Genomic DNA, 13749 nt, shown 5'->3' with positions numbered 1-13749 from the left:
AACAACAGGAAATGACACACATCATTTCCTCTTACACTTTATTGACCAAAGCAAGCCACGTGACAAAGGTATACTTCTTTAACAGGGCAAAGAAGAATAATCCTCCCACAGGGACATGGTGTGGATATTGGTAAACGATAATCATCTACACACCCCAACTTTTCCAAATATGCTGAGAAAAGGTGGTGCGGGGTAACACAGAGGAAAGAGGTCAGATCCCTCAATATATGGGATGGGAATTCAAGCAACTTTACGTAAATATCAAAAGAAAGGGTTATCACAGAAGCCTAGAGGACTTGGAATATTGATGCTTCAGATATGTGAGATATAAATGAGTATGTATTAAACAAGTAGACAGAGAAAAGGGATTTAGAATATTTTTAAGTATGAATTACAACTCTTAGTTCTGGACATAGCACTTTATCAGTACAAACTCACAGAAGCTGCCTGTGTTCAGTGAAGGATACCATATCTCATCAGAAGCAACATGGCAGGGTTACTTAACTTACATAAACACAAAACTATAGCCAAGTGGGTGGGGTATCAGAGTCAGATGTATGCAAATTATATCCAGTGTCAACTCAAATGGATGCTTAACTTACATGTATGTGAAACCCACAACAAGTTAAGTGGGGTCAACAGAGCCAGCAGGTGCCCTAATCACATATATGACCAAAATATATGAGTTCACTAAACTGCATGTTATTTTCGTAGCTCAAAACACTTGCTCTAGCAGGAGGGATGCATATTGTTCCTTCTCTCTGCCAATGCTGGAAGGTTAAGTCTCTGACCAGAAGCTCTAAAATGAAAACCTTCACACTGAATCTAACCAACACTGATAACCTAGACAGCTGCCAGAGAAAAAGAAAGCAACCTTACCTACAAATGTCACCAATGGACTGTGACAGACACCCCTTAGAGAGTAAGAAACTCATCCCCTGTATCCCTAATCCCAAGAAGTATATATATGCATGTGTGTGTTGTGCATTAGTCATAAGATTTTTTTAGACAGATTCAATAATTTTACATTATACAATCATTTGTTGTACTTAAGAATTATAAATATAAATTATTTCAAGAGGTTACCTCTAACTGGTTTTCATATTATTCCACCAAAGCCAACGGAATAATGTGGCATGGTTTGTTGCAGATCTAAGACTGCCATGGTTTTGAAAGAAATCCATAAAGAATTGCATAAAATATTGGAGAAAAATAAGAGTCTAGGTGGCTGAAACTTAGACTTTCTTAGAAGTGGCAGGAAAAGTACAGGGAAAAGTAATTTTTTTAAATACATAATTGCCAGATTATAAGGAACCTGAAAGGTCATACTAAGAAGTTCAGACTTATTTTATAGGTAATAAGAAATCATCAAAGAGTTTTTAATCACACATGGGCTATTATCCAATCTGTGCTTTAGGAAAACAGCAGCATGGAGGAAGGAAGGAATAGAGAAGGGATGCAAAGGAATGAGATCTGTAGAAGGCCAGTGAAATGCAAAGGAACCAAACTTTGGCAAGAGGCAGGAAGATGAACATAAAAAGGGGTGGGGTGCAGATTGAAATATTGCAACTGCAGAAGCACTTTCAGTGATTTCCCAAGCCACTTGCTTATCAAAAGCACCTGGGGAAATTGTCAAATTCTTATTCCCTGGACAATTCCAGAATTATTAAATCAGGATCTTTAAGGATGTGGCCTAGAAAATGCCCCAGGGGCTCATGATGCAGGCAGCCCAGGCTAAGAAGTACATATGTTTCCATATAGTTGAGTGACTAAGCTATATTGTCTTTAAATTGGGAACAAAGAAAAACAAGCTTTGCAAAGGTTGATTATAAGCTGAGGTTTGAATATATTCAGTTTAAAGTACTTGCAGGACATCCAGATGAAAAAGTCTTGTAGACAATAGAATATATAAGCTTGGAATGTAGAAAAGGGATTAGAGAGGACACCTTCAAGATGGCGGAAGAGTAAGACGTGAAGATCACCTTCCTCCCCACAAATACATCAGAAATACACCTACATGTGGAACAGCTCCTACAGAACACCTACTGAATGCTGGCAGAAGAACTCAGACTTCCCAAAAGGCAAAAAACTCCCCCTCATACCTGGGGAGGCCAAAAGAAAAAAGAAAAAACAGAAACAAAAGAATAGGGACGGGACCTCCACCAGTGGGAGGGAGCTGTGAAGGAGGAAAGGTTTACACACACTAAGAAGCCCCTTCGCGGGTGGAGACGAGGGTGGCAGAGGGGGGAGCTTCGAAGCCACAGAAGAGAGCACAGCAACAGGGGTGCGGGGGGCAAAGCGGAGAGATTCCCGCCCAGAGGATCAGGCCCGACCAGCACTCACCAGCCCGAGAGGCTTGTCTGCTCACCTGCCGGGGCGGGCAGGGCTGCGAGCTGAGGTTCGGACTTCGGCCGGAGCGCAGGGAGAGGACTGGGTTGGCAGCGTGAACACAGCCTGCAGGGGGTTAGTGCGCCACGGCTGGCCGGGAGGGAGTCCGGGAGAAAGTCTGGAGCTGCCGAAGAGGCAAGAGACCATTGTTTCAGGGTGCTCGAGGAGAGGCGATTCAGAGCACCACCTAAACGAGCTCCAGAGACGGGCGCGAGCCGTGGCTATCAGCACGGACCCCAGAGACGGGCATGCTGCTGCTGCCGCCACCAAGAAGCCTGTGTGTGAGCACAGGTCACTCTCCACACCGCCCCTCCCGGGAGCCTGTGCAGCCCGCCACTGCCGCGGTCCCGTGATCCAGGGACAACTTCCCTGGGAGGACACACAGCGCGCCTCAGGCTGCTGCAACGTCACGCTGGCCTCTGCCGCCGCAGGCTTGCCCCACACGCCGTGCCTCTCCCTCCCCCCCGGCCTGCATGAGCCAGAGCCCCCGAATCAGCTGCTCGTTTAACCCCGTCCTGTCTGAGCGAAGAACAGACGCTCTCCGGTGACCTACATGCAGAGGCGGGTCCAAATCCAAAGCTGAACCCCGGGAGCTGTGCGAACAAAGAAAAGAAAGGGAAATCTCTCCCAGCAGCCTCAGGAACAGCAGATTAAATCTCCCCAATCAACTTGATGTACCCGTATCTGTGGAATACCTGAATAGACAACGAATCATCCCAAATTGAGGCGGTGGACTTTGGGAGCAACAATATATATATTTTTTCCCTTTTTGAGAGTGTGTATGTGTACGCTTCTTCCTGTGATTTTGTCTGTATAACTTTGCTTTTACCATTTCATTTGTCCTAGGGTACTGTCTGTCCATTTTTTTCTTCTTCTTCTTCTTTTAGTACAGTTTTTAGCACTCGTTTTAATTGGTGGATTTGTTTTTTGGTTTGGTTGCACTCTTCTTCCTTTCTTTCCTTTTTATTCCTTTTTGATTTTTATAACTTTATTTTATATTATTTTATTTTTTTCTTCCTTTCTTTCTTTTTTTCTCCCTTTTCTTCAGAGCCATGTGGCTGACAGGATCTTGGTGCTCTGGCTGGGTGCCAGGCCTGTGTCTCTGAGGTGGGAAAGCCGAGTACAGGACACTGGTCCACCAGAGACCTCCAGGCTCCACGTAATATCAAATGGCAAAACATCTCCCAAACATCTCCATCTCAACACTAAGACCCAGCTCCACTCAACAACCAGCAAGCTAGAGTGCTGGACACCCTATGCCAAACAACTACCAAGAGAGGAACACAACCCGGCCTAAAATCATAATAAGGTCACAGGCACCCCAAAACACAACCGGACATGGTCCTGCCCACCAGAAAGACAAGATCCAGCCTCATCCACCAGAACACAGGCACCAGTCCCCTCCACCAGGAAGCCTACACAAACCACTGAAACAACATTAGCCACCAGTAGCAGACACTAAAAACAACGGGAACTGCGACCCTGCAGGCTGCAAAGAGGAGACCCCAAACACAGTAAGTGAAGCAAAATGAGAAGACAGAGAAACATACAGCAGATGACGGAGCAAGGTAAAAACCCATCAGACCAAACAAATGAAGAGGAAATAGGCAGTCTACCTGAAAAAGAATTCAGAGTAATGCTAATAAAGATGATCCAAAATCTTGGAAATAGAATGGAGAAAATACAAAAAACGTTTAACAAGGATATAGAAGAACTAAAGAGCAAACAAACAATGATGAACAAAACAATAAATGAAAATAAAAATTCTCTAGAAAGAATCAATAGCAGAATAACTGAGATAGAAGAACGGATAAGTGACCTGGAACATAAAATAGTGGAAATAACTACTGCAAAACAGAATAAAGAAAAAAGAATGAAAAGAATTGAGGACAGCATCAGAGACCTCTGGGACAACATTAAATGCACCAACATTCAAATTATAGGGGTCCCAGAATAAGAACAGAAAAAGAAAGGGACTGAGAAAATATTTGAAGAGATTATAGTAGAAAACTTCCCTAATATAGGAAAGGAAATAGCTGATCAAGTCCAGGAAGCACAGAGAGTCCCACACAGGATAAATCCAAGGAGAAACATGCTCTCTTCTGCCAAGGAGAAACATGCCAAGACACATATTAATCAAACTATCAAAAATTCAATACAAAGAAAAAATATTAAAAGCAGCAAGGGAAAAACAACAAATAACATACAAGGGAATCCCCATGAAATTAACAGCTGATCTTTCAGCAGAAACTCTGCAAAACAGAAGGGAGTAGCAGGACATATTTAAAGTGAGCAAAGGGAAAAACCTACAGCCAAGATTACTCTACCCAGCAAGGATCTCAATCAGATTTGATGGAGAAATTAAAAGCTTTACAGACAAGCAAAAGCTTAGATAATTCAGCACCACCAAACGAGCTTTAAAACAAACGCTAAAGGAACTTCTCTAGGCAGGAAACACAAGAGAAGGAAAAGACCTACAATAACAAACTGAAAACAATTAAGAAAATGGTAATAGGAACATACATATCGATAATTACCTTAAATGTAAATGGATTAAATGCGCCCACCAAAAGACACAGACTGGCTGAATGGATACAAAAACAAGACCCGTATATATGCTATCTACAAGAGACCCACTTCAGACCTAGGGACACATACAGACTGAAAGTGAGGGGATGGAAAAAGATATTCCACAAATATGGAAATCAAAAGAGAGCTGGAGTAGCAATTCTCATATCAGATAAAATAGACTTTAAAATCAAGACTATTACAAGAGACAAAGAGGGACACTACATAAGGATCAAGAGATCAATCCTAAAAGAAGATATAACAATTGTAAATATTTATGCAGCCAACATAGGAGCACCTCAATACATAAGGCAAATGCTAACAGCCGTAAAAGGGGAAATTGACAGTAACACAATCATAGTAGGGGACTTTAACACCCCACTTTCACCAATGGACAGATCATCCAAAATGAAAATAAATAAGGAAACACAAGCTGTAAATGATACATTAAACAAGATGGACTTAATTGATATTTATAGGACATTCCATCCAAAAACAACAGAATACACTTTCTTCTTAAGTGCTCATGGAACACTCTCCAGGATACATCATATCTTGGGTCACAAATCAAGCCTTGGTAAATTTAAGAAAATTGAAATCATATCAAGTATCTTTTCCGAAAACAAATGCTGTGAGACTAGGTATCAATTACAGGAAAAAAAATCTGTAAAAAATACAAACAAATGGAGGCTAAACAATACACTACTAAATACCCAAGGGATCTCTTAAGAAATCAAAGAGGAAATCAAAAAATACCTAGAAACAAATGACAACAAAAACATGACGACCCAAAACCTATGAGACGCAGCAAAAGCAGTTCTAAGAGGGAAGTTTATAGCAATACAATCCTACATCAAGAAACAAGAAATATCTCAAATAAATAACCTAAACTTACACCTAAAGCAATTAGGGAAAGAACAATAAAACCCCAAGTTAGCAGAAGGAAAGAAATCATAAAGATCATGTTAGAAATAAATGAAAAAGAAATGAAAGAAACAATAGCAAAGATCAATAAAATTAAAAGCTGGTTTTTTAAGAAGATAAACAAAATTGATAAACCATTAGCCAGACTCATCAAGAAAAAAAAGGGAGAAGATGGGCTTCCCTGGTGGCGCAGTGGTTAAGAATCTGCCTGCCAATGCAGGGGACCCGGGTTCGAGCCCTGGTCTGGGAAGATCCCACATGCCACGGAACAACTAAGCCTGTGTGCCACAACTGCTGAGCCTGTGCTCTAGAGCCCGTGAGCCACAACTACTGAGACCATGTGCTCAACTACTGAAGCCTGCATGCCTAAGGCCTGTGTTCCGCAACAAGAGAAGCCACAGCAATGAGAAGCCCACACACCGCAACGAAGAGTAGCCCCTGCTCTCCACGACTAGAGAAAGCCTGCGTGCAGCAACGAACACCCAACCCAGCCAAAAATAAATAAAATAAATAAATTTTTTTAAAAAAGGGAAAAAACTCAAATCAATAGAATTAGAAATGAAAAAGAAGAAGTAACAACTGACACTGCAGAAATACAAAGGTTCATGAGAGAGTACTACAAGCAACTCTATGCCAATAAAATGGACAACATGGAAGAAATGGACACATTCTTAGAAAAGCACAACCTTCCAAGACTGAACCAGGAAGAAATAGAAAATATAAACAGACCAATCACAAGCACTGAAATTGACACTGTGATTAAAAATCTTCCAACAAACAGAAGTCCAGGACCAGATGGCTTCACAGGCAAATCTATCAAACATTTAGAGAAGAGCTAACACATAGCCTTCTCAGACTCTCCCAAATATAGCAGAGGGAGGAACACTCCCAAACTCATTCTACAAGGCCACCATCACCCTGATACCAAAACCAGACAAGGATGTCACAAAGAAAGAAAACTACAGGCCAATATCACTGGTGAACATAGATGCAAAAATCCTCAACCAAATACTAACAAACAGAATCCAACAGCACATTAAGAGGATCATACACCATGATCAAGTGGGGTTTAACCCAGGAATGCAAGGATTCTTCAATATACGCAAACCAATCAATGTGATAAGCCATATTAACAAATTGAAGGAGAAAAACCATATGATCATCTCAATAGATGCAGAAAAAGCTTTCGACAAAATTCAACACCCATTTGTGATAAAAACCCTACAGAAAGTAGGCAGAGAGGGAACTTACCTCAACATAATAAAGGCCATATGTGACAAACCCACAGTCAACATCGTTCTCAATGGTGAAAAACTGAAACCATTTCTTCTAAGATCAGGAACAAGACAAGGTTGTCCACTCTCACCAAAATTATTCAACATGGTTTTGGATGTTTTAGCCACAGCAGTCAGAGAAGAAAAGGAAATAAAAGGAATCCAAACTGGAAAAGAAGAAGTAAAGCTGTCACTGTTTGCAGATGACATGATACTGTACATAGAGAATCCTAAAGACTCTACCAGAAAACTACTAGAGCTAATCAATGAATTTGGTAAAGTAGCAGGATACAAAATTAATGCACAGAAATCTCTTGCATTCCTATTCACTAATGATGAAAAATCGGAAAGAGAAATTCAGGAAACACTCCCATTTACCATTGCAACAAAAAGAATAAAATATCTAGGCATACCTCAGGAGACAAAGACCTGTATTCAGAAAACTATTACACTGATGAAAGAAATTAAAGATGATACCAACAGATGGAGAGATATACCATGTTCTTGGATTGGAAGAATCAACATTGTGAAAATGACTATCCTACCCAAAGCAATCTACAGATTCAATGCAATACCTATCAAACTACCAATGGCATTTTTCACAGAACTGGAACAAAAAATTTCACAATTTGTATGGAAACACAAAAGACTCTGAATAGCCAAAGCAATCTTGAGAATGAAAAACGGAGCTGGAGGAATGAGGCTCCCTGACTTCAGACTATACTACAAAGATACAGTAATCAAGACAGTATGGCACTGGCACAAAAACAGAAATATAGATGAATGGAACAGGATAGAAAGCCTAGAAGAGATAAACCCACGCACATATGGTCACCTTATTTTTGATAAAGGAGGCAAGAATATACAATGGAGAAAAGACAGCCTCTTCAATAAATGGTGCTGTGAAAACTGGACAGCTACATGTAAAAGAATGAAATTAGAACACTCCCTAACACCATACACAAAAATAAACTCAAAATGGATTAAAGACCTAAATTTGAGACCAGACACTATAAAACTCTTAGAGGAAAACATAGGCAGACCACTCTATGACATAAAGCACAGCAAGATCCTTTTTGACCCACCTCCTACAGAAATGGAAATAAAAACAAAAATAAACAGATGGGACCTAATGAAACTTCAAAGCTTTTGCACAGCAAAGGAAAACATAAGACAAAAAGACAGCCCTCAGAATGGGAGAAAATATTTGCAAATGAAGCAACTGACAAAGGATTAATCTCCAAAATGTATAAGCAGCTCATGCAGCTCAATATCAAAAAAACAAACAACCCAATCCAGAAATGGGCAGAAGACTTAAATAGACATTTCTCCAAAGAAGATATACAGATGGCCAAGAAGCACATGAAAAGCTGCTCAACATCACTAATTATTAGAGAAATGCAAATCAAAACTACAATGAGGTATCAGCTCACACCAGTTAGAATGGGCATCATCAGAAAATCTACAAACAACAAATGCTGGAGAGGGTGTGGAGAAAAGGGAACCTTCTTGCTGGTGGGAGTGTAAATTGATACAGCCACTATGGAGAACAGTACAGAGGTTCCTTAAAAAACTAAAAATAGAACTACCATATCTGCTTGCAATCCCACTACTGGGCATATACCCTGAGAAAACCATAATTCAAAAAGAGTCATGTACCACAATGTTCATTGCAGCTCTATTTACAATAGCCAGGACATGGAAGCAATCTAAGTGTCCATGGACAGGTAAATGGATAAAGAAGATGTGGAACATATATACAATGGACTATTACTCAGCCATATAAAGAAATGGAATTGAGTTATTTGTAGTGAGCTGGATGGACCTAGAGTCTGTCATACAGAGCGAACTAAATCAGAAAGAGAAAAACAAATACCGTATGCTACCACATATATATGGAATCTGAAAAAAAATGGTTCTGAAGAACCTAGGGGCAGGACAGGAATAAAGATGCAGACGTAGAGAATGAACTTGAGGACACAGGGAGGGGGAAGGGTAAGCTGGGATGAAGTGAGAGTGTGGCATGGACATATATACACTACCAAATGTAAAACAGAGAGCTAGTGGGAAGCAGCCGCATAGCACAGGGAGATCAGCTCAGTACTTTGTGACCACCTAGAGGGCTGGGATAGGGAGGGTGGGAGGGAGACGCAAGAGGGAGGAGATATGGGGATATATGTATATGTATAGCTGATTCACTCTGTTATAAAGCAGAAACTAACACACCATTGTAAAGCAATTATACTCCAATAAGGATGTTTAAAAAAAAAAGGGATTAGAGCTAGAGCTATAGCGTCACAGGATTGGAGGAGGTCTTCCAAAGAAAGAACATAATATAACAGGTGATCCGAGGAAAGAAGCTTAAAGAGCACTTACACTGAACAGTAGTGCACAGAAAGATGAACATGTTAATATTAGGGTTGGCCAAGGAAGGATAAATGTATTTAACAGATAATTCCATTAAACCAAATTGCTCCACTTGTTTACAACAAAGTGAAGCACTATAAAAAACAAATTCATGCATTTCAAAGTAAAAGCTTCAATGTTCAGCCCAAGTTAGATGTAGCAGCTGCCTATCCTATAGTTTTCTATTATCCATCCAAATATCTGCATCCATGCCACCTCAGGAGGCAAGAGGGAGGAGATATGGGGATATATGTATATGTATAGCTGGTTCACTTTGTTATAAAACAGAAACTAACACACCACTGTAAAGCAATTATACTCCAATAGAGATGTTAAAAAAAAGGAATGCAATAGAAAATAAAATAATATAAATAAAATTTAAAAAAACATGGACTCTCAATAACTCAACATCTGTAAGGCAAACAGCCTAATTAAAAATGGGTAAAAGGGCTTCCCTGGTGGCGCAGTGGTTGAGAGTCCGCCTGCCGATGCAGGGCACACGGGTTTGTGCCCCGGTCCGCGAAGATCCCACATGCCGCGGAGCGGCTGGGCCCGTGAGCCATGGCCGCTGAGCCTGCGCGTCCGGAGCCTGTGCTCCGCAATGGGAGAGGCCACAACAGTGAGAGGCCCACGTACCGCAAAAAAAAAAAAAAAAAGCTCCCTTGGTGATCCTAATGCTCAGTCAGGTTGGGGAATCATTGATGTACCGAGAAACTTCACCAGAGAGTTACTTGAGTTACATTTTAAGAAAAGAAAAAGATGCCAACAGAGACAGCTCAAAATGAGCAATGCAGCAAGAGAGGCTATCTCTGCCCACGTCCTCCAGGTCCCGAGAAAGAAGGCCCTCCTGTGGATGCCCCCAGACCCCTGCAGACCCCATTCCCACCGTCCTCACCAGATGCCCCTAAAGCACCTCCCTCAGGATTCCTTTACCAAAAACTGATGTTCCTACACTTCACCCCACCCCATCCCAGGACTCCCAAGGAGCCCCTCCACACAAGGCTGAAAGGCTTACGTGCCTCTGAGCCCTCAGATCTGGGCTTTTTTCCTTCTCAGTTTTGTAAAACCATGACTCTCACTTGTGGAGGATAAAGTCAGGGCACCAATTTCCTGTTGGATTCACATCAGGTAGGTTTTAAAAAATAATTTTGTTTTTATTTTCATAATTACAGAAAGAAAATAAATGAGGGAAGCTTCTATCCTTTAAATACCAAGTTCAAAATACTCTGCCTTCTATAGAGACTTTCCCATCTTCCTCCCTTTCCTGAATTCCCACCAGGATAAACTTGCTCCACTACACTCCATATAGATCTTCAGATTTCTGTTACAGTTCTTACTTGATTGAAAGCCTTTTTTTTTTTTCCCTCTGCTAGAATATGTCTCTTAAATGCAAGACCTGTGATTTTTCATCTTTGTTTCCCAGCACTTATTGCAATTCCAGGTGGATAACTAAGCCTCAGAATTGTGTTAGATGAGTTGAATAAATGAATCAATACTGATTATGATTTCTTAGGGGTTGTTTTTCCTAATTGAGTTAGGGAAAGTAAAGAGATCCTTTCTCAAAGGCTAAAACCAAAATAAGGTTTTAAATAATACTAAAATTCGAGGTTTAATGATATTAATATATTTGTATTTTCATGGCATTTTTTTCCTTTGTAATAGCAGACTACCTAGAAGAGTTACTTTTTTAAGTTTGATTTGGATTATGTCCCTCTACATTGCCCACACCTAATTAGTTTGATCCACTAATGAATTCTAAGTACATCTCTCTGAGAAATAATAAAACCTCTTCAACCACAATCAAAAGACAACATTATCAAGTGAAAATTTCAGATTCAGATTACTAAGCAGATTAAGTAAAGACAGAAGTCTGTGAAAAAAAGTATACACACCTCAGGGGTAAAGGACTTCTAATAAATTTTTTATGGGATACTCCTTCATTGCAAATAAAATGTGAAATGTCACCAAAAAATAATAAAGATAAACTAATGACAAAATCTTGTTAATATTTTTAATACAAAATATTTATCACTTCCATTTACAAAGAATGTTCCTATATATTAACTCAATTCTTCCTCATAATTATTCTGAACTAGTAAGTATTAAAGCAACACTTTAAACCGATGTCTTTTGCACCACATTCAGAATTTGCACAACCTCAAAATTCAGTAGGTGATGTATAGAATAGTTCTGAATCTAAGATCATGGAAATAACAGTGTTAACTCCCAAATATAATTTTCTGTATACGGGAGCCTGAATTATTCTAGTTCTGGACAATGACTTTCACACTCATCAAATAGATTTTTAGTGATTGCAGTCAATAAAGGTGGTAGTAAATTGGTAATTTATGGCAAAAGACACAAATGTAAATGCTATATTAACTTTTCCAAAGGTACAAATCTACAAATATAACATACAGAGATTTTGGCAATAGCAGATCAAATGATGATCTATTATTTCTCCTAGAAATAGCATAGAGTCTTTTACAACTACACTGAAAAAGGAAATGATTTCAAAGTAACCATTCCTCTGATTCTCTATGGTTTAATTAGCTAAAATTCAGAATAAAGCTCTATGTTAATGTGACATTATGATTTAACATTTAAAAACATGAAGGTCATAGAATTGAAAATGTTAAGCTTCTCATTCTGTTGTATACTGGCTGTACTACAGACCTCAACTAGCTGGATACTGGCCAATGATCCCACCATTCAGAGCAGAAAACTGAGAAAATGTTCTACATACTGAAACTCAAATTGGTGATCATCTTGGAATAATGAAACACTTTAAGGAGCTTACAAGTATGGAAGCACTGGCACCAACACTGGTACCAAGACAAAGCCACCTCTCACGCCCAGCAGCGACCCACACAGCTAGTCAGACCTGACCTGCCAGCCAAGCCCATCTCTTGCACAGAAAGTTGAAATCTCCTCAGGCTTCTTTCATCTCATTAAGCTATCCATCTCTGGCTTTCTACAAATCACAGTTTATAAATCTTTTTCTCATTCACTCTCATGTCCCAAACACTCATGAGCATTATCTTTACACAAAGAAACATAATTAATGAAGTATAAAATCTGCACCATATGCATTTCACTACCCTAAACTCCCCACCACAAAATGTTATACTGGTTTAAACTAATGCTTTATCCAGCTTATTATTTTGTCTCTACAGGAGCACAAAGGAACATTTAGTTGTTCTACCACTTTTTGAAAAAAAAACTTTCCATAGCATCTCTCCCTCCCCACTGTGTGAGCATGCGACAACATTTTCTTTAATTTTCCCTAAAACGAGAACCCCATTCTGCTTCTGGGGACATGAATAAGTCACCTAAAAGCAGCAAGGATTTTCATTTCAGCTCCCATTCAGCTCTCTGGCAAATGATGGAGGGTCAGGTACTGGGGAAGATGGAATGAGAAACTGCAGTAATATCTATTCCTGGCACAACTTATTTTGGACATATGGTAGACCGTGGTTTGGCCCAAGAGCAGAGGAAAAAATGCTGTTTATTCTGACTTAAATACCATTCTTATTGATGTTCTCGAAACTTTGGGTCGTTTTAGCTGAAGCAACACATTAAATAAATGCTCTGAAGAAAAAGAAGGTGGGAAAAGGATTAAGAGAATGTTAAAAGAAAGAACCATTTGGAACAGAGTCTCAACTCACTTCTCCATTTTTTCTCATTTTTCTCCATCAGTTCCCTTCTCACTGATCATGCAGAGATATCCCAGATATTACACAGCCACCGTGAACTTCTCAGCTATGAAGTCCCAGAGCTCAGAGTTTATATACAGGATATTAAAATTCACTCACCAAATCTCCATGCCCTGCCTAGCAGAGGTGATGTAATCTAATCTGGAAGGAAAAGTGCTAAATCATGACACCAGCCTTCTAGCCCAGTGTTTCTCACAGGCTAGCAGTGTGTGAGCTTAACCTCTCTGGGTCCCACTTTCTCCATCAAAAAATAAGGAGGGGGCTTCCCTGGTGGCGCAGTGGTTGGGAGTCCGCCTGCCGATTTGGGGGACATGGGTTCGTGCCCCGGTCCGGGAAGATCCCACATGCCGCGGAGTGGCTGGGCCCGTGAGCCATGGCCGCTGAGTCTGTGCGTCCGGGGCCTGTGCTCCGCAGCGGGAGAGGCCACAGCAGTGAGAGGCCCGCGTACCGCAAAAAATAAAAATAAAAAAATA

At 40.3% G+C, this 13749-nt stretch overlaps 1 protein-coding gene across 4 annotated transcripts in view; it reads right to left on the bottom strand.

The window, feature by feature from the left end:
• EPM2A (EPM2A glucan phosphatase, laforin) overlaps positions 1-13749 on the bottom strand; it is a 105354-nt gene that overhangs the window by 63870 nt on the left and 27735 nt on the right. The window contains exon 1 of one of the 4 annotated variants that reach the window (XM_060167635.1): positions 13229-13248. The exons of the other annotated variants lie outside the window; for them this stretch is intronic. The gene's annotated coding sequence lies outside the window, so the exon portion shown is untranslated. Of the gene's footprint in view, positions 1-13228; positions 13249-13749 lie in introns of those variants that run through there. 4 annotated transcript variants of the gene reach the window in all.

Source organism: Lagenorhynchus albirostris, chromosome 12, assembly GCF_949774975.1.
Source record: "Lagenorhynchus albirostris chromosome 12, mLagAlb1.1, whole genome shotgun sequence".
NCBI classification, from domain to species: Eukaryota; Metazoa; Chordata; class Mammalia; order Artiodactyla; family Delphinidae; genus Lagenorhynchus; species Lagenorhynchus albirostris.
Note: the sequence above shows the minus strand (reverse complement) of the source record. Positions and strands in the feature narration are given on the sequence as shown.